The following is a 25,760-nucleotide window of genomic DNA, read 5'->3' as shown; positions in this document are numbered from 1 at the left end:
AAATGAGGTCCAATAAATCTCTGAAGTACAAAAATAAAGGGAAAATTCCTACAAGCAATAACTCTCTTAATGTACTTCTTGCACACAATTGGTGCCCTTATAAAAGAAAAGGCAACATGGCCATTGGTTCAAAAATTGAAGAGGCACCACTCTCCAGATTTTGAAGAGGCACCATTTTCCACACGCAACATCAGCTCCTCGGGTACCACAGATAACTTTGCCAAAGATCTCTGACAAAGTTTGGACACATAAATTTTGAAGGTCCAGCTACCCTATTATTACCCACAAGGGTAAAGGAACAACACCACTCTTCGGATTTCAAAGAAGCACCATTTTCCACACGCAACATCAGCTCCTCGGGTACCATAGATAACTTTGCCAAAGATCTCTGACAAAGTTTAGACACATAAATTTTAAAGGTCCAGCCACCATACTATTACCCATAAGGGTAAATGAACAGCACCACTGCTTGATAACTGGAAAGTCCCTATGTGTGTCAACCTCCATGCTCCGTGGCAAGGCAGACTGGCAAAAAATGTCCAACCTTTGCTCACATTCGAGAAAACACTTCCAACAAGATTGCTTGCTCAAAAATCAAAGAGGCACCACTCTCCGAATCTCGAGAGCCACACTCCCAACATGATTACTTGCTCAAAAATCGAATAGGCACCGCCTTCCAAATCTCGAAAGCCAGACTCCCAATAGGATTACTTTTTCAAAAATCGAAGAGACACCGCTTTCTGAATCTCCAGAGCCAGACTCCCAACAAGATTGCTTTCCATTCTCCGAATCTCGAGAGCCAGATCCTCGACAGGATTGCTTGTTCGAAAACTGAAGAGCACAGCTCTCTGAACTTCGAGAGCTAGATTTCCTTGAATAAAGCTTTTTTGCAATCTTCACACGCAACATCAAGTGCTCTGACAAAGTTAAAACACGTGAAGCTTGCAGCTCCCACTACATTGCTATGACCAACAGGGGTAAATGAATAGCATTACTACTTGTTGTTAGGGAGACTCCTATATATGTCGACCTCCATCCTTCACGAATAGGCAGACCTGCAAAAATGCTCAACCATTTCTCATATCTGAGAGGGCACTCCCAACAAAGCCTCTCAAAATACTCAGTTTCTTCCCCCCCCCCAATAATACATATGCAAACCTGCCACACCAGAGCAATAGTATCTCATATCATCAGGGTCAAAAGCAAGAGTATCCTTTATCATGCTTTTTCCCTGTCTTTTCCTTTGCCCTTGTTCTTACCTGCAAGACAAGAAGAAAGAGAGCAATTAGTCAGCACTTGGAATCAAGCTTCCAGTCAGGAACTGACTGCCTGGAACCCCTTACCTGATTACTTACCTGTCATTGCTCTCGAGTACTCATCTTCAACATCTTATGCTTCCAGAGAAGATACCACATCTGCATGAGGAACAGATAAGGCAAGTGAGAATGATACAAGGAAGCATGTGGAGACAAGCGTAACAGAACACGTGCTGATACATCCACTACTTTGTCAACAACAAAAGTATCTCATATCATCAGGGTCGAACGTACTCTAGATTTGATGGACTTTTTTTTACCCTTAAATTCTTAAGTCGGCCTTATACTCTGGAGGAAACCAGAAAACCCTCCAGCCCAGTTCAAGAATAAGTCTGTGGAAAGTTAATTCTTCAAAAGCAAAAGTATCTCATATCATCTCTTCTCCTTTTTCTTCTTTTTATCCTTCATGCTACCTGCAAGATAGGGAGAATGAGAACAATCAGCCGGAACTCGAAATCAAACTTCTGATCTGGGACTCATTTCTTGGAGCTCTGATTGCTTACCTTGTTTGTCACCTCTTTCGGCAGATCTCCTAGCTCGGCGACTTGGGAGACTCCTACTACATGGTTTGTATCGCGCTTGACCAAGCCTGAAACTACAAGTAAGCTTCAAGTGAAATTGATACATTACCTTGTGCATCTCCACTAATTAAAGATACCACCCCTAGATGGAGGAATAGTACTTCCAGAGAAGATGCCACATCTACCTATGAGACAGATAAGGCAAGTGAAGACGATACCACACTTCGGTACTTAGAAGTTTCGTGATTACTCAACGGCTTGGATCTTGCAAGTCCCCAACCGAGGAGCTTCCCTCACTCGAGAATGTAGGGAAGCACTGGTTGTACCATACTTGACCAATCTCGAAACTACTAAGCACCGGTCAACGTTATACCGTCAAGGACCCAGAAGAGTTTCCCTCCAACCAGGAGGCCAATCACAATGCGACACGTGTCAACATTAGAAGCCAATCACAACACGACATGTGTCAATGTCAGAACAAAGCTAGAAACTCTTCTATAAAAGGAGATCATTCTCCCACAATATTTCCTAATGTCATTTGTACTAAATCATTCACTAGTACTCACTAAAGGAGAGCTTGAACCTATGAACTTGTGTAAACCCTTCACAATTAATGAGAATTCTTCTACTCCGTGGACGTAGCCAATCTGGGTGAACGATGTACATCTTGTGTTTGCTTCCCTGTCTCTATCCATTTACATACTTATCCATACTAGTGACCGAAGCAATCTAGCGAAAGTCACAAACTTAACATTTTCTGTTGTACCAAAGTCCTTAATGATTTTGTGCATCAACATGAGTCAAAGAATCAAAATAAATTAGAATCATATTAGGGTTTGTAGAACCCTAACAATTTCGAAAAATAAAGATAGGAACTTGGGATTTTGCGGCACCACTGTCGTAGCACCACCATAAGGACCTCTGTGCTGGCCTGAAGCCCAGCTGTGTGGAGACCCCCATTAAGATAACGTCGTTTGACGTCTTGGACCTGCGCTAAAGCTTTTGGGCTTCGCTACCTTTGTGGAAAACCAAGTTGTGTGCCTGGATTGGTTTTTTACCATGAGGCTGTAGCCCTGACCCACACCAGCACATATTGAGTTGGTCCTCAAGTCTCGGCCCACGCCATCAGCCTTGGCTGCTGAGCTTAGCCTCTGCCACGGCCCGCGTCTCTATAAGCCAGCCTATAAAGGTGGCTTAGTTTCTGCAGCCCAAAACTTGAAACCCAGCTACAACTGGGGTTTCCTTTGCAACCCGCAAACCTTTGGCCTTGCTCTCGTGCCTATCCTTGGCCCAAAGCTAGCAGCATTAGCTGCTAGGCTTCCTGTCTCTCGGCTGTGACCTACAGCTCACTCACGAGGCCCTTTTTGGGCCCTGCCTTTTACTCAAGGCACCCAACCCAAGCCCAATTATTTTTGGGGCAATATTTTTCGACCCAAATGCTATTATTTTAGCATTCTAAATAATTTGAACCCATATGTTAATATTATTTTTCTTCTACGATCGACCCCGAATGGTCCCGATCTATTGAATGAATTAAAAATGACCTGCAGTCCATTAATCTGATAATGAATCCAAAATTATTAACCTGAATATCACTTTTGGACATTAACGATTCAATAATTTATTTTTATACTTTAAACCGTTGACTTACTTTCGTAGTCCCAAAGCATTCACACTTGAGTTCCCGAAGAACCTCAAATCCACTACACTTAAATTAGCATATTGCATTATGTGTTCTTACAGGAACCTTTCTTTTATGAACTAAATGTGCATAAACTAAGTTGAACCTGTAGTTTCAAATTTAGTGCCTTCGAAACTCAAAGATTTCATAAAACAATACACCCATGAAAACCCGACGTTTTTCATGAAAACCATGTCTTAGAACTCGAATGTTCTAACTTTGATGCTTATGGATGATTCATTCCCATATCACCAATCACAATATTGTTCACTCCAATTTAGTGGATTGGCGAACCGTCACAAGTTTGATTTTCCTAATTTGGATGTTTCTAATAGAAACCACTTTATATGGGGTACAAGACGTGAATCTCCATTTGACTATCAAGAAGCTGAGACACCATTGAAGCCAACAATGGCATGGAAGAGCTGAATAAGCCTCCACCATGATCTTCATTCGAAGACTTATGCTCAAAGCATTACAAATGGAAATACCCCTCGATTGAAGATTCCATGGCTCTTTGGCTCACTCCTACGGATTGTCTAATCATGAAAGACATTGCCTGAAGCACACCATGATTATGTCCATGAATGAGTACAATTATGAAGTTTATAAATCCGATCAACTTTTGACTGGAGAATATTTTTCTCGTTCTTCCTTGTTTCTAACTTACCCCTGAAGCAGCAGTGTAGATAGCGGAAGTTTACCAAATTCTCAGATCTAATTACTACCACAAATATGAGAGAAAGGTATGGACCCAGTTCAGTTTGAGCATACCGAATAGCTCGACCTAGTTCGGTCAAAGCCTACCGAATGGTGATGCACTACTTTGGCAAGGATACATCGAATAACATATTCTCTCACAATCCAATTTCGAGTTTGTTTATACAACATATGGTATAATCAGGGCCAGCCAAGGTGTGGCATCATGCTCCAAGCATGATCCTTGATACCTAAGACCTAAAACTTCAAGAATAAGGGATAATATTCTCAAACCTTAACCCTGCATAACCTATTTCCATCTCGATGGAATAGATCATTGGTTATGCACCTATTCGTGCCCCTACCAATGTTGTTGAGGAGTACCATTCTAGAAGTCAATATGTGAGACTAATTTTGCTCCACCAAACATCGTTGGAAAAGCAAAATTTTGACATGGATGGCCTTGTTGGCCAAATCCCCTTAGTAAACCATTTACTTTGTGAACATTTTTCCATGTTCCTGGATTCAAGTTTGTGTATGTTTTACTTATTGATAATCTTATTGATATTGTCCTCGAATATGAGTTAATTGAATCATGTTTCTTAATACATGTGACCGATTCAATTAAACACGTGATTATGTAGGAATGTGGGAAAGTTAGTTGTCTGGATGAATGCGTACAACGCACACTAACTTTACACCTAAATCACATCTTTAACAACGACTTCAGGTCTATCCAACCTGATTAAGAGCATTGGCACGCTCCTTATTGTATGAATGGTACTACATCACCATTTAAGGGACCTTAAATTCTCCCTAATGTTGAGTTTTTAAGGATATTCGAGATGACAATGATCATAAATGAAACCACTGAAGAAAATAAAGTGAAATATCTTTTCACCACCTCCAAAAATGAGCTTGAAGCTTTGATTTAGGGCCAATGGGTTGTCTCCCAACCAGGAATACACCACATGTGGTCGGCCTGGAGCCTAGTGATTGAGCAGTTTACTTGCTTTGGTACGACCTTTTGGGACACTTAGGTCGAACAATGATGCTACAACGCATCTACTTACCCGAAGTAAGGATCTTGTGCCTACAACCACACTTTGCCAAAACCCGTTCATTTGAGGAAATTTGATTTCTTAGTCATCCCTAGCAAAGATACAAAGCGACTCCTTTTTCACAGTGGATTCAAGGGAATATATGTGGACTAATCCAACCAAAATGTAGACCATATAAATACTTATGGTTTTGGTTGATGAATCGACAAACTGGTCACATGTTTTTCCACACACATTGCTGCTAAACCTCATAGCCGATTAAGGGTTCACCACCCTACTTATCCCTTAAGGTCCGGGAGAATGGATAATGTCGGAGAGTTTATATCGACGGTTTTTGATAAAGTATTGCATGTATTTTGGGTTTATAATTGAACATCGAATTCCCATGTTCACCCCAAATAGCCTCGCCTAGCGATCATAAAGCACAATTTAAATGATCGCCCGAATTTTGGAAAACGTACCAAGTTTTCGGTTTCTGCTTAGGGCTATGTAATCATTGTACGCAGTTATGTTGGTCCGCCTTAAGGCCCATTGCCACCCAACCTATATGACTGTACAGTTAGTTACTGGGTACGAACCTGACAATTTTTCGTATTTAACGCATTTGGGTGTGCATTTCATATGCCAAGTTACGCCGTCGCAACGTACCACCATAGGTCCTCAAAGAAGGATGTGTATCTTTTGTCGATCATGATTCTCTTTCACACTAGTTCTCTTCGAGCCCTTGCACGCGATCTCTTTATCGCTTATTTGCGGTTTGTCACTTTAATGAGATAGTCTTCCCGCCGTTAGGGGGAGATAAGAATGGTGCGAATTTGCGTGGACGTTGCCCACTATGTCTCATCTCGATCCCTATACCGCACAAGTGTGTAAGCAAGTGCGATGAATTCTAGATTTCAGAATGTTGCCCCATACGCATTCCTTTGATCTAGCTAGAGTGACGAGATCATATAGCAGCTGCAAACATGCTTGCAAGGATAAACATACTTAATGGATGTTGAGTCAACATCCCTGGAGGGTGTGCCGCCCTTGTTGGATGGTTTGGACGCCTCTATTGGACGGTCCAGTACACTGGCAGATAGCCAATCAATCTGTCATGGCCTGGAGCACGACAGATCATTCGGTTCGTAGGATTCACTTCCCTAGAAGAGGAAGATACGGCACAACAATGAATCTAAACTCGATCGCTATCTCAAATCATTTCCATCTCATAAGATTAATCCAGATTTCTCCCGAGACTTAAAGTTCTTAGTCCAGTATACTAGTTTGGATGAGCTAAATGGAATTGAAATGAGATTATCATCGATGATGTTTTCACTTATATGGTAGCTACCAACATAAATGAAAAGTGACGATATCAAACCGTGTTCCGTTGATTAAGTGACAACGTAGAACTGATTGGACAACTAAAGTTACAATCCAGGTTAAATTCCTTACCAAAGTGTGTATTGGATCTGTCGTTCCTACACTGCCCAAGGTAACCCCGTTGTGTTCCAAATGGGAAAGGAAGTGTTATGAGATGAATGAAATAGTGCGATATCATGCACGCCTTACGGCGCAAGGTTTCTCTCAAACGCCCTGTGATTGATAGCAGCATTATGAAATGTGGTTAATGTTTTCTCTATGGGGATATATATACGGAGATTCACATGTAAGTTCCTGAAGAATTACATGGACTGTTTCAAATAGTTCCAAAACCACGAAACACCCTTTTAACTTGTTTTGAGGCGTTCACTTACAATCCGACGGATGTGGTATACCCGTCTAAATGATTATTTGATCAGTCAAGGTTATGAACTATGCCCTTGCATGTTAAACCATGAAGTCTTATTCCAAATCGCTAGAGTTACAGTTTATGTCATTAACACGAATCTCACTAAGACTCCGGAAGAGCTTGAGAAAACTGCCTCGCACCTGAAGATGGAATTTGAGATGAAGGATCTTGGGAAAACTCGTTTATGCCTTGACCTAAAATTGAAGCATTGTTCTGATGGTATTTTGGTCTACCAGTCGAACTACACCCTAAAGGTGTCACTTTTGAGTATACCTATGATCGTCCATACGTTATATGCAAATGAGACTCTTGAAGAGGTTATGGAATCCAAAATTTCATATCTAAGTTCAACTTTGCGCTTCGTTGTACTTAGCTTATTGTATTTAGACAGAACATCTCATTCGCTATTGATCTTGGTAAAGATGCAGCATCGCGCCTACACACAACCACTGAATTGGTATTAAAGACATACCCTGAAGGTACTACATGGGCAAATCCCAACACATCTTAGTGGATCTAACCCCCCTCATCGTCGAAATAATGATTGCCTTGTTTGTTATGCTGACGCAGGTTACTTATCAAACCCGCAAAAGGCAAAATCCCCAAATGGTTATGTCTTTACCGTTAGGGATATTGCAATATCTTGGAGGTCCATGATATAACCTTAGTTATGAAATCTTCGAATTGTTCCAAAACTCACCTTACTTCACTATGCCACAAGTGAGACGTGGTTAGGAGTTCTTGTTGAGCATATTTGAAGTACTTGCTGTGTTTTCATCCATCGTTGAATCCCAACGACAATCCATGAAGATTATGCCGCATGTATCAACCTGACCAAGCCATGATACATCAACGAAGTCAATGCCAAGACATATTGCGTCCACATCTACATCAACAAAGCATCAGGAGATTGAAGTCATGCAAGCCGATCTCAGATAACCTTGCCGACCTCTATACGATGTCACTGTCGAAGTCAACCTTCCAGAAGTTTGTCCCCGGAAATGGTATGCCTAACTATTCATATGCAAATTCTTGTAGTTCTCATTTAGAAGTTATGCCAAACTCAGGGGGAGTATCCAAAAGTATACTCACTTGATCTTAATGTACTCTTTTTTCCTATGCTTAGGAGCATTTTTCCCACTGGGTTTTTGCCACCTAACTAGGTTTTAACGAGGCACCCATCCTGGGTTGATCATACCCTTGTGAGCTCTTCTGCTTGCGTCCAAAAGACGTATAGTTTTGACTTAATGCAACTTCTCACTTTTCTCCTTAGACTATGGGTTCATCTCCCACCTTGGGTTTTACCATAGCGAGGTTTTGTAAGTTTTACTTTTTATGCATTCTTCCGTTGATTTGAGACTCGCATTCACTCATTGTGCCGATGACTTCATCAACTGTACTTCCTTCATCACTGAAGACCTGATGCGTCATTTACTTGAGTATTTACACACTTAAGGGGGAGTGTTGCAATCCTATTAGAATAGGAATGTGATTGTGTAAATCCTAGTATATCTTGGAATATCTCTTATACTCTTATTAGGAGTAGATTACCTATTAAATGTTGTAATCCTAAAGGGAAAAGTTTTTACCTTTCCTACTACTATAAATAAAGGCACAATGGGGTGGAATAACACACACCCACAATTGCACATCTCTTTCTTTCTCTCTACTATTGCCGCACCCCCTCTCTCTATGGCCTCTATAATTGTTTAGTAAATTATGCCTACAACATCCCTCACATTTTCAACATAATATTTTAGAAAAAAATTGGTAATGAAAGGTAGACATCAAAGTAACTCATAATAACGAAGTAGATCGTGACAAATACAGAAATGCGAGCTTTTCTTCTCAACTTATAAGCTCTTGAATTAAATTTTTTTATTCTTCAAACAATCATAATAAAACTTCAAATTATGAATTAGCCCAAAAAAAAGCGTAGTGAGGGGAAACCCCGATCCTTTCTCTGTGGACTTGTACTATGTTGACTAAGTGCACATAGACGAGACTACCCAAAGCCCCAAGGGCCAAAGCCTCTGATGTGTCAGGTGTGTGTGCTGTTTACAAGTTGTGTTCTTTCTTCGTTTTTTTATTCTTTTTTAAGAGAATGTTAAGTAGACTATCTCAAAAATAGAATTCTTCATATATTATGCATTATTTTATGTTTTTGGCACAATTTTTTTATCATAAAATATTGTACAAAAAAATATAAAATGGCTAAAAGTCATACTGTCACAGCCCGTCCCGAGATTTTCTATCGGGGACGTGAATTGATGGATTTACCCTTGACGTTACTAAGGTATGTGTGTGTAACGTTATTTGGTTTAAATTATTATAAGTTTTGGCGATAGAGAAAATTGGTTTACATTTTGTTTGTATGGTTAGGATGAAAATGGATGGTGTGGATTAGATTGGACCACACACAGGACCTCTCTCCCTCTCTCATTCCCCGTGTCTTCTCTGTCTCTCTCCCTCACGACCCTCTATCACTCTCTCTCACCCAAAACGTACGGCCTCACCCAAAACCACCCAAAAACGCAGTGGATCGAAGCAACCAAGGTAAGAATCTTCATCCTTGAGATGTTTTAAGTCGATTGGTACTAGTTTTAGGAAGTGAAACCCTCGGAATCACGTGAAACCCGAACCTCCATTTTTGGTCACTGTTCATGCAAACGTAAAATGTTGATTTTCAGGGAATTTTAAGCTTGTAGTGAGCTTAGTAAGGTCCCAAGGAAGCTCGGAGTGCTTCGTTTGAAGGTTTTGGACGTCGGGATCACGTGGTTCAACTTTGGCCGGTTTTCTTGGGATTTTTCCGGTGAGATTTCTTGATTTTTAGAGCCTTAAACTAGTCTATCGTGATTCTACGTGTTTGGGGCTTCAATTTGGTATAAAATACGAAGAAATTGGTTGAGAAACGAAGGAGAACAAGGAGTTCAAAGTTTGGCCGGAAATCGGCCGCCGGAAAAACCAGTCCGGCGACTGGTTGAGGAAGAAGGTGCACGTGGGGGGCGCGTGGACCCGTGCCACCCACGGCGCGTGGGGGCGCGTGGGACCTCCAAAAATTTTTCTAAAAATTTCTCGACGTCCGTGACGTCGAGTAGGTTGATGTGGTATATTCATATACCCAAATTGAGCATCGTATGAGAAGTTATTTCGAATTATTGGTTATGTGTTTAAATTAACGTTTTTATAGTTGTTTCGCATATAGGTGACACCTATCCCGAGGACGAGCGCATCCAGGGACGTCACGGGGGTTACGACCCATCGACTTATCAGTGAGTGGGCAGTTTTGATTTCGTATTACCTATATACAACTGTTTTTCCCAGAAAATGCGTTTATATGAAAATTATGATTTAAATTGCCATGCATGCAAATGTTGAGATATTTCAATTGAGAATTGATGCATATATATGTGAATTGACGCGGTGGACGCATAGGTGAGTTTTATTATCATTAAGATGAGTTATTTTATATGAATTACATTGAAAGCTCATAACCTGCACTTAGGTGTTGGTGCTTATATTGTTATTCACCACACCGCACGCTTGCCTTGGATCCAAGTAGGTGGATGTCGTACAGACCATGTGAGGGTTCCGACATGCTAGTCGTACAGATCACTAGATGTGATTCCGACTAGTGGGTGACCTTAGTTATGCGCGCTAATGATTGTTGAGAGAAGCACTAGAGCGTATTTATACACCTATCATCGTACAGACTACTATACGTAGTTCCGAGTGATGTGCAGTGTAGTGCCGTACAGGTCACAGTTGGTGACTCCGGTAGGGCCGTATAGGTCACTGTGGTGACTCCGGCTGAGTGGGATGTTGAGCTTTAGAATCAGCCGTACAGGACCATTGTAGGGTCTCCGGTTGATTTATTATTTCACCTGATTGATATTGATGCATTCTGATTATATTTTGGGCATGGCATATCATTTCTGAGATGTTATTATGATGGATTGTGATTTGAGCTCTTGATGATATATATATGTGTTTATATACTATTTTTCTGGGAAAGTATACAGGTTTTACGGTGAGGGGTTAGAAATGTTTTGGAAAATCTTTAGTTTTACTGACCCACTCATTTTGTTTTACGCCCCTCCAGGTTCTAGTTAGCAGTTGGTGGCTCTCGAGGTCTTTTTCCGGCATTCTGACAGACACTTGACATGTAGGACTCACCTGAGGGTGATGTACTTTTATTTTTGTCCTACTTGACTGCACTTAAACCTATGCTCTGAATTTATGTGTTTATCTTAACTCGTCCTGTTATTCTAGTAGGTTGTTCTGCTAGAGTTGGTTTGAATTCCTTCTTATGTATGCTGTTGTTTCGCTTCCGTGTCGCACTTATGGTTACGTCACGCTCACGTGACGGCCAGCACGCCTGGATCCTCTGGATCGGGGTGTGTCACATACTTTAAGATAATCACTTTAACATTTCTTTATCGGTAAACATTTGTACTCATTGCACACAATCCCAATCCATTTTATATTTTTCTCCATTAACCCCTCTCTCTACTCTTTGAATCATTTGTGAGGATCCTGGGGGTCTTTCAATCACATCCGTTCATCGTACATCGTACGGTCAGTTAAAGTCAGGTACTATTTATATTTAATTTTAAATAAAAATATTTACAATAATTTCTAATCACACGATATACGATGAACGAATATAATTGGAGGATTCTCAAAATCCTCTAGAGGATCCGGAGAAGATCCTTATTCCTTTGAATCTTGTCTAATTCTGTGTGAGCTGGCCTTGTTCTAGCATCCTATTGTAATAAACAAATAAATCTTCGATATAATAAGTAGAATCTGGATCCATGTCGGAATCTTTTGTGAGGATCCCGATGATCTGTGAATCATATCCGTTCATCGTACATCGTATGATCAGAAATCATTTTAAATATTTTTATTTAAAATTAAATACAAAGAGTACCTGACAAAAATCGACAACACAATGTACGATGAACGTACACGATGTACGGACCTCACCAAAAGGATCCGAAGAGGATCCTATTGGATAATAAGTAGTTCTTGGATGCAATGTGCTCCTAGCCTCTTACCTGAAGAGATTGATTCTTAGAAGGGTGGTATTATTCGCACACTCATTTTTACCTTTAACACACATTTTGTTAATTTAAGTCTTTTTTATCTTCTTCAATTAATTCGATTTGACGATCATAAATTGAGAAAAATGTGTAAAAGATAAAAAAAATGGAGTATTTGGAAAGCACCACCCTACTTAAATTAATGACTTGAGTTTTTAAATTCCATAAACATAAAAAATAAAATAAGAGGTGATGAATAGATTATTTGGAAATTAGATATAAGGACAATAAATAAAGACAAAGAAAGGACCACATACAACCTTTACATTTATCAGATGCAGATTGGAGTAATGGATAAGATGAAGGTTGTTGCCTGTTGGCATTGTATTTGGCTGTAACATTATTTCATGCTGTCATTAACTCATTTAAACTAAAATACATAGTCGACCATGAGTTTATTTATAATTTAAGACATATTCACATATTAAAATATGTATTAATTCATAATACTACGTAACGGTGCTATAACCATACTTAAAATAATAAAATATGGGTATGTGCACAAAAATGGCGGGAGACAACACAGACTAAAACTAATTATAAATTTGGTTTGAAGTGACAAAAAAGAAAAAAAAATGGCGGGAGAGAGTTTCTTTGTGGATCTTAGCAGAGAGCTGAGCAGCGCAGAAATTTGAGAGGGAGCAAATGAAGTCATGACTGTGTACAAAATGACTAAAATGCACCTCTCTTAATCTCGATCTGTTGCTTTAGTTTTGGTCCAACACCACCCTTTATTAAAGGGGCTGTGAATAGACCGGGATTGTTTGTAGAGAGTTTTAACGAAAAGCTCACGGTACTGTTCATTTTAACGAAAAATCACATTTTTACACTAAAAAGTCAAACCTAGTACTATTCACTTTACCCTTTATTTTGTCCTTATCATTAAAACTCAAAGTTTTCAAGCCATTTTCATTAGTTTTCCTTTATTTGTAGTGGTTTGCCACTCTGGCTGGGAAGAGGATCCTTTCTCTGGATCCATTAGGATTTCCATATTTTATGCGTTTATTGTACATCATACGGTCAATTTTCGTCCGATATTATTTGTATTTAATTTTAAATAAAAAAATCAAATGATTTCTGATTGCATGATACACGATGAATGACTAAAATGTGAAGATTCTTAAAATCTCCAGAATTTGAATCTAAATAGGATACAAATCTCTCTAGCTGAGGAGTGGGGGGCCCCGTTTCACCCACCAAAATTAAATAAATTAAAAGTTAAAAAAGAAGGGAAAAGAAAGTGTTGAATGTTTTCCTTTGTCGAATAAACAACCTCGGGGCCCAGTCCCCCACCCACCACCACCACCACCACCACCACCACCACCACCAGACTTATTGTAAATAAGGCGTTGATAGATGGTGATGGAAAATGATCCTCTTCGGATCTACGTTGTAGGATTCTAGGGATCTTCACTTTCTAATCGTTCATTGTACATCGTGCGGTCAGTTTTTGTTAGATATTATTTATGTTTAATTTTAAATAAAAAAATGAAATAATTTCTGACCGCACGATATCCAATAAATGGTTAAGATGCGGAAATCCCTAGGATCCCCACAAAATGGATCTGGATAAGATCCAATTCTATGACGGACAAGATCTATGGTAACGAGCATGACGATAATTAACACAGTGGTCGATTTACATTTCACAACTACATCATGTAATTTTTCCAATATTGTAGAAACTTTAGCTTGTAATTTGGCAAATATCACTTTAAGAAAAATGTATTAACGTGCCTTAAAGTCTTTTTTTTTAAGTATAATTTTATCAAAATCTTACGTGAGACACCTTGACCCAGAGTGTCCACTAGGACTCCGAATCGAGCTGTGTTGGCCAACACCTGGAAGGTGACGAAGCCATAAAGTGTAGTGATGTGGAAAATGTGAATAAATTTAAAGCTAAAAGTGCCTAAATACAAGAGTGCACTGTGAGCAGGAATGAACCCATTTCACACATGATGTCAGAGTATAAGTAAAGTACAGTAAGATAGAATAAGGATTATACCCTCAAATGTAACCACCTATACTGAGATTTGCCAAGAATCCTCGTCAATAAGATAGTTCAGCTGCTAAAACCTGGAAGGGCGAAAAACAAGGGTGAGTGGCCCTGAAAATAAAGTTTTATAAAAACCTTTCTCAAAACATTGTAACCCTTTGTTGTAAAACAAGTATAGTTTTCCGAAAATCATACTACGTATAAGTATGAAATCAAATGCATGCCAACAATAAATCCAGAAATATGCCACAATAGAATATCTCAACGGCAATATGAATATAATCATAAGCTTAGCAATATATACAAGCATGCAAGTTGAAGTCACCTAATGTGACATGTATGACTGCACCTATTGCTCATCAGTCTATGCTAACACACAAGTCGGAGTCACCTAATGTGACCTGTATGACAGACTAGGTGTAATAATAAACGCTCTAGTGCTATGATCACGTGAAGCTTGCGTTATGCGTAGTCACCTATGAGTCGGAAATGGCTATTGCAATTTGTATGACAGGCTAACACCTACTTGGATCCAAGGCGAGCATGTGGTGCTGAAAGGTGAACATACACGTGAAGGCTAGCTTGGCCTCAGTTGAGCACTCACCTGGGGTGTAGCAATGATGAGCAAACTATATGTACGCATGCCATAGTGATGCAATAATTCCAATCAACATAATAAACTTACCTGAACTTACCTGCGCATCCCGTAGGATCATTCACAACAGTGCAACATTTCTCATAACATAATTTAATCATTGCATAAAGTGCATGAATCAATTCAAAACTATCAATCATATATATATACACTATAAAAAGGAAAAGACCCACTTACCTGAGGTCTGCGCTACAACTCCTTAGCACGAATATTGAGGCGTCACAAACGATCGGCGCCTAGAACAATTATCAAATCACGTCTCAGAATTCTTATTGATAGAACACATAACTTGCATAAAACACATCCCTAAGGACATTCTAGAATGATTTGAAACCCATTGACCAAAAGTCAACCGTCGGTCAAAGGTTAGCGACATGGTCCATAACCTTACGTAACTCAATTCGAAAGATCTGCACCTTGGATTTCTGATCCGTAACTTCCAAAATCCACAATATGCTTCTAGAACATCATACTAAAGTTTCATTACGATCCAACGGTTGGATTTCCTCCAATTGCAAATTCAAGTGGAGGTCAACACTTTATTTTATGAACTTACAAATCCAATTAGGAAAGATCCGTATGTTGGATTCCCGATCCATAAGTTCCTATGGTCCTCAAATATTACATACTACAATGTATTAAAGTTTAGTGACAATCCAATGGTCGGATCGTCGATTGCGATAATATTCAAGTGGCGGACCTTAATGGAACTAGGTCCAAACGACGGAATTTCGTCAATCGGACTTCACATATGGAATTGGAGTATCAAATTTAGCCTAGGAATATCAAGGGATGCTTCGCCCCACGCTCCTCCGCCAAGGTCTAAAATATCGATATTATCCCGATATTTCCATCGAAATTTCCGTGTTTTTGGACTACCGATATTTCCAATATCATCGATATTTTAAACCTTGATAGGAACTCTATGTGGTACTAAGTCACTCATGTATCTTACTATGCAATGTATAAAGTGTAAAATATTGTACTAATTCATTATATATAAATGATTATGGTGTGTTTAAACTTCTTTCATTAATTACTACATATTTTCTACACTCACAATGTTTGCCAACTCGCTATATAATCAACTTAAATCAGTTAAATCCATCATGCAATGCATTTCCTTCCAATTTTTTTGTGATAAACTAATAGATAATTGACTAAATAAACATCCTGCAAAGTTTCAGTTAAAAATTTCCAAGTTTTTCTTACAATTTTTGTGGTTTTTATTCAATTTTTATCGATATCGATAATATCTCGATAATTCCTTTGAAATTTCCGTATTTTTGGACTACTGATATTTCCGATATCATCGATATTTTAGACCTTGGCCACCGCACACGGTGGTCGTCTGTCCCAACTCGCCGGAAAAATCAACTATTTCTAAAAATTCTCAAATTTCACAGAAATGAAGATCTCAATGAGTAGAGCAAGTTTTATACCTGTGGCCAAGTCCAATTTGGCTGGAAAAACCCTCAAATCGCCACGAACCCGCCGGAAACCCTATAATGGGTGTTCATCGATTCGACTTCTCTGGTGTTCCAACGCCCCTATCACTGGTTGGGTCTTATTCCTGGATCCAAGGGGAGTTGATTAAGGGTGGTGGTGGGTGGTGAGACTTGCTGGAACGGTGGATCGCCGTCGAGAACCTATGGGTTCTCCGATGAGGTTCTACACTGTTTTGGCCTTAAAAAATCTTGATTTTGGGCGGAAATGGTAAAGGGGAGGTGGTGGAAGAAGTTGTAGGTGACGGATGTGTGAATTTCAACTAAAAAAATGGTGGAGATTGGCCAGAATTTGGTCGGGTTGAAACTGGGTTTGTGGTGTGCACGGGTTGAAAGGGAAGGGGAAGATGTTCATCTCTCTCCTTCCTAATTGGCTAATCCCTTTCTCTAATTTTTTATTGGTCACTTCAACAAAATAGCTAATTGGTCCCCTTATTCTTGCTTAAATCTGATTGGGCTTCTTTTGAAGGGAAAATTATGAGATTCTAGCATGGGATTTCATAATGACTATCATGCATATACAAATCAAAATTTAATATACGAAAGCAGCGGAAGCATTTATAACATATTATCAAAGCTATAGTCATGCAAATCCCCTTCAAGGTTCATAGGTCTATATATAATGTATCAAAACAATTTTTAGAATCAAGAACAAAGTGAAGGTTAGTCTTATACCTCTTGATCTAGACTTGAGACCAAGGATGGACCACCTCCAAGGCCTTTGCTCCTTGAAATCCTTGAGCCTAGCTTCCCTCCTTGCCTCCTCCACTTTGTTACAATGAGTGCTCCTAGGTTCTCTTCAAGTTCCCAAAGTAGGAAACCTCTAAAGATCCTCACCCACTAGTGTAGTGAGAAGGATGAAGGAATAACCAAAAGGGTGTAAGAGATGTTAGTAAAAACCCCCTTTGGTGGCCGGCCTTTGTGGTTCAAGATGGCTATTTTCTTTTGCCTCTTTTGTTGTTCAAAACTCACAAAAACCCTAATGAACAATATCTTATAAAGTTGCTTATATAGACAAAAAGAAAACCTAGTCAACACTTGACTAGGTATCTCTCCAAAACCCACATAATATGGCCGGCCCTCTTGTGTTGTTTTTGGGCTTTGGGCTTTTATTATTTCAAGTCATCCAATGCTTGAATGAAAGCCCAATGGGTTTAGGCCCAATGGGCCTAATTAAACCCGAACGTTTCTTTAAGCCCAAAACGATCTTTATCGCTTTTATGATTTCTTTAGACTTTTCTAAATTAATCACAACACATAATTAATCCAATTAATTGTTCCCATCATCCATTAGTTACTCACTACAATAGTGTTGTGGTGAACAATCTTTTAGGTTCTAATTAGCAAGGCAGTGAGGTGATTGGCATTAATCCAATTGCTTATATTTAATTCAATCACTTAGTGAATTAAAACCTCATTTTAATTCACCTTTCTTCTTTGACGACTACATCTAATCATCTAGAAGAACTCACAAGCTATGAGTGACATCTAACCATATGTCATAGCTACCCAAGCTAATGTAGAAGTTTATTCAAAGAACCTAGTCAGTTGGAATTACAATGTAATTCAATCCTTCTCTAATACAATACTCTCAATCACATCATTAGGGTATGGATATTTCATGTCAAACCCCTAATGTGATTATTCCTTCTTATATGATCCAATTGAGTCGTATAGGAACACTTTCCTTTATTACGCTCGATACTTCGGCCGAAGATTCCCGAATCATATCTTAGAGTATTCTTCCTCTCTTATCGAGGATTAGAGATTCCTTGTTGCGCATACACTTGCCTTCATAACTAAGTGGCTTAACCCCAATTATGCCGTGGACACCCTCGAATGGGGAGACTTTGACATAATTAAAGATTAAGTACTTAACCACAAGACAACGACGATGCCTCAGGTCTAAGGATTACTTACATCTTTCCAACCATTAGAGTTACTTGCTTGACATGTGAGTAGACCTCCATGCAAGTACTCCCGTTCGATTGTGTTCAGTGAACTTATTCCCTTAATGAGCACCTACATACTTGTCTTAGTGTCACAACACGAATGGGTTGAGACTTTCCATCCTTCCAATTGAAGCGGACACAGCATGTACTGGTCTAAGCATTGTCAGTATCCCTCCGACAATCCAATGACCAGGAACCTTTTGGACATAATGGTTATGTGAAGAAGGTCTCTGTAGTCTAACATCATTAGATTACTTCTTCAATCGATCCATTGTCCATGGATTCACTATTCAGGACATATATCGTTTATTGAGATAGTCCTAATTAGTATCTTCGCCATTTGATGTATAAGAATCATCCATACATCGATTCATTTGTCCTGAAAGATTTCTTCCAAAGATTGACTTTCAGGGCATATTTCCAACATCTTTCCCTCAAGGTGGGAGTTCAATTAATTCATAATCCAAAATATAAATAACCAAATTCAAATGTCCGTAACTATATTGTTATAATTCGGACTCGCGAACGGCTTCTGCCTATGCGCTCGTAATGACGAGGATACACTAAAAGAATGAGTCCTACTTCTCTCTAACCAATGGTCAACAAAAGTCAAAATCTTTGCCTCTAGGGGCATTTTTTTTAAAATCACTATTTTAAAATTTATAAAATTGTAAAGGTAGGGATGGGTTGTCACATTACGTGTGAAAACATTTTTGGTTATATTTTTTAATACAAAATAAATTGGTTTTTTTGTGTTTTTAAATTATTGAATTTGAAGTGGTTTTCAAAGTATAATTTTATTGAAATCTTACGTGTGAAAACAAATAATTTTTCTTATATGAAGTTAGGGCACAGTTTTAGCATCGTCTTAGGCCTCAAAAACCTCAAGTCCCATCCTGTTAAGGATTTCATTTCATGTAACTCTCCCTCTTTCTCTTTAAAATTATATATGAAATGAAATGAAAGCTAAAGTTTAACGTTCCAAACAGCACCACTTTCTTCCCCGCACAAATTATGCACGTCTTTCATCCTCTCCACGGAGTCGCATATTCCACTTCACTTCCAATCAAATGACACCACGCATACGTTCCCTGCTTTTGCACTCCTTCCGTAATCTACACATACATACATACATACATACATACATACATACATACATACATACATACATACATACATACATTTAACCCACGTTAATTAACAAATGAATCACATCATATTACTGTTTATACTTTAATTCTTTTTAAATTTATCCAATGAGCCAAGACATTAGTGTTACTCCATGATTAGCACAGTCATACGGAGCCAAGACATCATAATTACAGATGTCTATTTCCTCTTATATTTGAAAAGGTGTCAGCTAGCTTGTTCTTGGCTACATCAGTTTTGGCTGCTAGATTTATTGGTTTATTGCTTTCATTGCAGTTACAAACTACTCAATCTCTTGTGAACATTTTAGTGTTAACACGGCCATAATTTCTTCTAGAAAAATGATACTAACAATCCGCGAAATGATCCAGAAAATAGACATCTGTAGTTTTCCAAGCATATAAGGCTCATTCTCTATTTCATTCTGAGCTGTTCCCAACTTGCTTCCAAAATCAGTTGATCTGCACATGAAGTTTTGACGAATTTGTTACTTAAGATCTCACTTGTGCTATTTTTCTTTTCTTTGCTTGATAACCCACGTTAATTAACACATGAATCACAAATTTGATTTATTATCACATCATAATTACAATTTATACTTTTCTTTAATTTATCCAATGAACCAAAGCATTAGTGTTACTCCGTGATTAGCACAGTCATACCTGGAGGCTGGAAGGGTCGCGCAACACATGGAGCGATCATTGGTGTGCTCAACTTCAAGCCTAATGAACCAAGAACCCAATAATACATAGGGATGGACAATGGTTATGGCGGACGGGTAACTGTGGTTATTTATTCATAACCGTTTGTTCTCATACCCGTATAACTGTTTACCCGTTGGGTAATTGCCTAAACGGTTATACCCATACGCATAACCATTTATAAATGGTTAACCATACCCATAACCGTATACCCATTTAACCGTAAACGTTTAGTACCTGTTTATCATTTTTTAACCCGTTTATCCTTTCTTTTTTACCATTTACTCATTTTTCATCCGTCTATGTGTTTTTTTAACAACTTGAAACTTAAAAAAGAAAAATTTGTCATAATTTTTTTTTCTAACAATTAAACACCGTTATAGGTATATTCATCATACATTTCCGCATTTTAATTTTTTAAGTCTTTATACCATTCCAATAATTGAAATAATAGTTTACGGACAATATTTTTAACTGTTAACAATGAAGGTAATATAAAATTTGCTAAGTATTCTTGGGTTACGAAAACTGTTAAAAGACAGTATTCTTGGGTTATTTAACTCGGAATGTAAAGTATTAACATAATATATATAATGGACCATGAAATTTAAAGTGGTTAAGGAAAACTATATTATATTAGCTACATAAATCATGCACTACAGTCAATAGCACTGATCAAAGTTTTGTTCGATAGGGAACATGGCTTGTGTTAATTTTACATATATAAAATAAATGGGTAAACGGTTACCCGTTTATAACCGCGGTTAATACCCATAACCGTCCATTTAAATTTCACGGGTAAACGGTTATACTCATAACTGTTTATTTATCTAAACGGTTACCCATAACCGTAACCGTGAAATTTAAATGGGCAGGTCACCTTGGTTACCCATAACCGATGTGTATTTGCCCATCTATTAATACATCCTCATTGGTATACCTATGCAAGATGGGCCTGCAAACATCTAAGAACATATGTATATAGTAATTAGCAGCCCAAGCCCACTAATTTGGCCAAAGAATAAAAAAAATCACACGCCCATGCACATTGTTAGAGTGTATATGTGGATGTTTAGATTCTGACACTTGTCTTCATCTTAGAGGTTAGTTAGTTAGTTAGTTATGAAGCTTGTAATGTAAGGGTGCGTTTGTTGCACCGAACTATCTTGGATTGGATTATTTTCAAGGACTAAGTTGGACTGGCTTAGACTAAACTAAGTTGAACTGGCTTAGTGAAGCGTTTTGTGCAGTGTACTAAGAAGCAGGATATGAAATAGTACTGTCACCAGTTTGATGTTCGCTTAGACTGGGACTAAGTTAATGTTCTATTTTAATTTTCTTTTTGATTAAACATATTATCACAATTAATAATATTGGATGAGAGTAAGACTCAATAAAAACATGTTGATTTATTATAATATTACTCCATTTCAATCGACCTTTTTCACATTACACTATTTTGCTTGCTTATTTGTTTCTTGGAAACGCTAGTTTTTCACCGTCATCAAACTAGGTAAAACTCTCAGAGGAATTCAGCATTTAATTAGGCACTTACAAAGCCGTTCCATTGTTACAACTAGCAGTTAAAGCTTGGCCATGGCGAAGGGGGCATCCCTATTAGTTTTCGGCTGACAACAAGCTCTAATGAAGCAAATCGAAGGCTTTAATTTTGCTGACAGTTTACATCAGACCAGCAAAGCTAGGTGCTCACACATGAACAAACTCAGAACAAGATAAAACCAACGCTGCCCACTAATCAAATTTTAGGGAAAAATATTAAACCCATCTCATAACAAAATAAAATGAAAATCTTACTAAACAATAATCAACTTCTTGATTTTCAAGCCCTGAAGACTTACACAGAGTGAAAACTTTGTTACTTGTCATTCAAGTTAAAGAGCAATGCCCTATACAATCTTTAAGGCAAAATCCAATTCTCAAAAGTACCAAAGAGAAGAAAATGCAGCTGGAAATTGGATGAACTAATCCCAAATGCGAAGGAGTAAGTAACTTAGTAGGAAGCCGGAAAAAAATAGGCTTTATATATACTAGGTCCAGCTGACAAGAGTATTCCCATACATTAAGGAATCTGGGAAAAGAACTCCTCCAGCTGATTTTTTGTTACGACCACACCAAGATTTTGAGTAAAAACTGCATCAGTCACTTCAACTCCTGTTCCTGTCCCCCCATCTTTAGCATGGATCTGAAAGTAACCATCCAATTTGTGTACAGTCCCATATGCACAAGTTTATGAAACCCAGGAAAAAATAAATTCACTTTTGTACCATGTAGATTGCTTAATTCTAAAGCCAAGAGAGTGAGAATGAAACAATTTCAATACTTGTTTCTGTCGACTGACACACTTTCTTAAACAGTCTTTACAATCTTTGGTTCTCGTAGACCCCTCCCTCATCATATATGTTCACATAATCTACGTGTCTTCTAAAAACCTTTACAATTTAACTCACACACACACATACACACATACACACAATCTGCAAACAAATACACATAGAGACAGTACATAACACACAGCACAAACACACAATCTCCATACATCGACACACACACACACACACAATCTGCATACATTGACACACACACACAAAGTACATACATACACAGTGCGCGCACACATAAAATCAGCATACATAGACACACACAGAGTACATACATACACGGTACACACACACAAACAATCTGCATGCATGGACACACACACACATACACACATTTGCAGGAAATGCACATCTTGTTCATTTCCATTCCTCTGCTTACTATGGCATAATTAGTTGGATCATATTGCAGGGACCATTTAGGGCATTGTCTATTGCTATGGCATAATAAGTCAGGCAAATTTGCTTGTGGTGAGTTTGGTTTTGCGGTGACCTTGCACAAGTTTCTGATGAATCATTTCAGCTAAGGTTCACCACTAAGAAACTATTGCATGTGGACTATTCTATTAATCATTACAACATGAATCTACAGAAAACTAAAAACAGGGGAATACAATGCATATAATAATTGTATTAACATGAATCTACAGCTAAGGTTCTCCAATGATTGCTTCACAGCAGACAAGCTTGGAGTGTGCAAAATTACATTAACAAATAGTATTTAAAATAATGAATGGAAATAAAGAAGCACAGATTAAACAAGATGGGGCATGTTCCCTTGGGTCAGGGAGATCTTAGGCAGGATCTCCTAGGCTTTAGAGAAAAAAAAGTCGTGGAAATAATGCATATTAATATTCCAACATTTTAGTTCGGCCTTTCACTCCCTCATTTTTCTGTACTCTGATCAGACTGCCCATCACCCATTACACTTTTACATCATCCTGTCTGGATCTTCGTATGCATTTTAAGCCCTAAATTTTTTAAGAGAGAACAAGTATACGATTATTAAGCATGCATGGATGGAGCATTTGTCTGGACTCTAGGGACATCAAGGTTCACTGACACACCCACACACAGAGAGTATATGCATACACACATTCAAAGGTGGCAGAACAAATATTAGATGAAATCCATATATATATATATATATATATATATATATCAAATCCACTCCCGTAAGCACTGAGGACTAGCAGATGAAATTTATATCAAATCCACTTTATGACAAATACTAGAGATCAGGAGGTGTCATATGAAGAAACATAGTGAGAATGCAGAAAAGTTGAAATTTGAAAACCCCAAATTTTAATCTCAATTTGAACTTCAAAATCAAAACTCTAAGGGTCTGTTTGGTATCTTACCCAAAAACTTTGGTTGCTCCTAAAAATAATTTTCAAATAACATCACTTAAAAACAGTTTCCTTTTAAGTCTCAAAATTTCAACAATCTGTTTGGTTGACTTTTTAAAAATAATTTTTTTAGTTTGAATTCAAACTTCCTTGAGCAAAAATTGGAGGAGAGAAAGAATTGGGAAAGATAAAAGAGAGAGGAAATAGTTGGCAAGGAGAGAGAAAGATAGGGAGAGGACGAGGAGGATAGAAAGAGAGCAAAAAATTACGATCAGAAGGTGAGGAGTGAGAAGATAGAGTGTGACAAGAGAGAGAGACAAGACAAAGGTTGAGGAGAGAGAGAAGACAAGGTGTGACATGGGGAGAGAAGAAAGAGAGGGTTGGGAGAGAAAAAAAGAGAGGATACCAAACAAGCTCTAATTTTTTCAACTGCACAGGTCTATTATTGAAATTTTTTTAACCCAAAACAACGAAATCATTCATAACCCAATAATAATTTACCAGACAAAATCGAAGTCGTTCGTGATCAGCAAAACAAAACCAATGAAGAAAATCGTCAGATTCAAAAATTACCAGGCGAGGAGTAGATGAGAACGAGCAGGATCAGATGAGGGAGAGTAGGACGAGGGTGAAGGAGTAGGACATCTGTCTCTCGCAGGATTTGTGGTGTCGGTCTCTTGTAGGACGAACGATGAATCCCTCTTGGTCTTACGAGTACCGTGAAATTTGGGGGTCCTCGCTAATAACTCTTAGCGAATGAGTTTGTCCAAGTGAGTCCGGCTTTGTCCCATTAAACCTAATCCCTCTACCTACCAAACATGGGACTACACTAAAAATTGTTGTAGTCTAGTCCAATGAAATTTAAGGAGGTCAAACAAACACACCCTAAGAGAGTATAAAGTCTATTTCTTTGTATAACTTCCTCATTAAGAAAGCTATTCAAGAATTGTTCTTCCTCTTGTTTCTCTCTCTCTCTCTCTCTCTCTCATGTTCTCACATCTTCTGCAAAGATTATAGATTACATATTGATTCAATTCATATAGCTTAACATGGTATCAGATTGCTGACGCGTGGTTTTCAATCCTCTATTGCTTCCATTTCTATGACTTTTAGACTTTGATTCTTTTGAATAATCTTCATTTTGTTTGCCCGACGACTTATATTCTTCTTCTTCTTGAGTTTTTTAATTCTTGCACGCAGAAGGTGTTTGTTGCAATTCCTAACTGAGATTTTCTCTCTAAATTCAAGAATTTACAATCTTTGATCTAGCAAAGATGGTATATGCATCTCAACTTCAGCTTTCCCAATCTCCGATCACAACTCTCATTTCTTCGATTTCCACATTTGTTAACGCCAAGCTTGATGACTCTAATTATCTCAATTGGCACTTTTAGATGCAACTATTGCTAGAAAGTAATGGAATTATATGCTTTGTCGATGGCTCCGCTCCTTGTCCTCCTCAACATGCGTCTTAATCTGGTATTAGTTCTCAAAACTCCTCTACTTTTGCTAAGAATGATGACGTTGTTGTTTGGAAAATGCATGATTGAGCTATAATGCAGTTGATTACTACTTCATTAAGACCTATTGCTGTGTCATGTGCTATTAGAAGTACAAGTTCCAAAGATCTGTGGATTCAGTTAAAGGAACAATGTTCTACAGTGTCTAGGACTAGTATTTTTCAGATGAAATCTAATTTGCAGACAATTAAAAAGGGCCCAGACTTTTCATCTTAGCATCTTCATAGAATCAATGAGGCTAGAGATTACTTATCTGTTGTTGGAGTATATTTTGCTGATGAGGATATAGTAATTCTAACTCTAAATGGATTACTTGCAAAGTATAGCACATTTAGGTGTCTGGTGAAGGGAAGAGAGAGTGTCATATCATTGAAAGTCTT

General features: G+C 38.3%; 1 protein-coding gene across 1 annotated transcript in view; it reads right to left on the bottom strand.

Moving 5' to 3' along the window:
- Window positions 1–25,760, bottom strand: part of LOC126622205 (uncharacterized) — a 90,741-nt gene that overhangs the window by 955 nt on the left and 64,026 nt on the right. The gene's annotated exons all lie outside the window — the stretch shown is intronic.

Source organism: Malus sylvestris, chromosome 5 (genome assembly GCF_916048215.2).
Source record: "Malus sylvestris chromosome 5, drMalSylv7.2, whole genome shotgun sequence".
Taxonomy (NCBI): Eukaryota; Viridiplantae; Streptophyta; class Magnoliopsida; order Rosales; family Rosaceae; genus Malus; species Malus sylvestris.
This window is presented reverse-complemented; position numbering and strand designations above follow the sequence as displayed.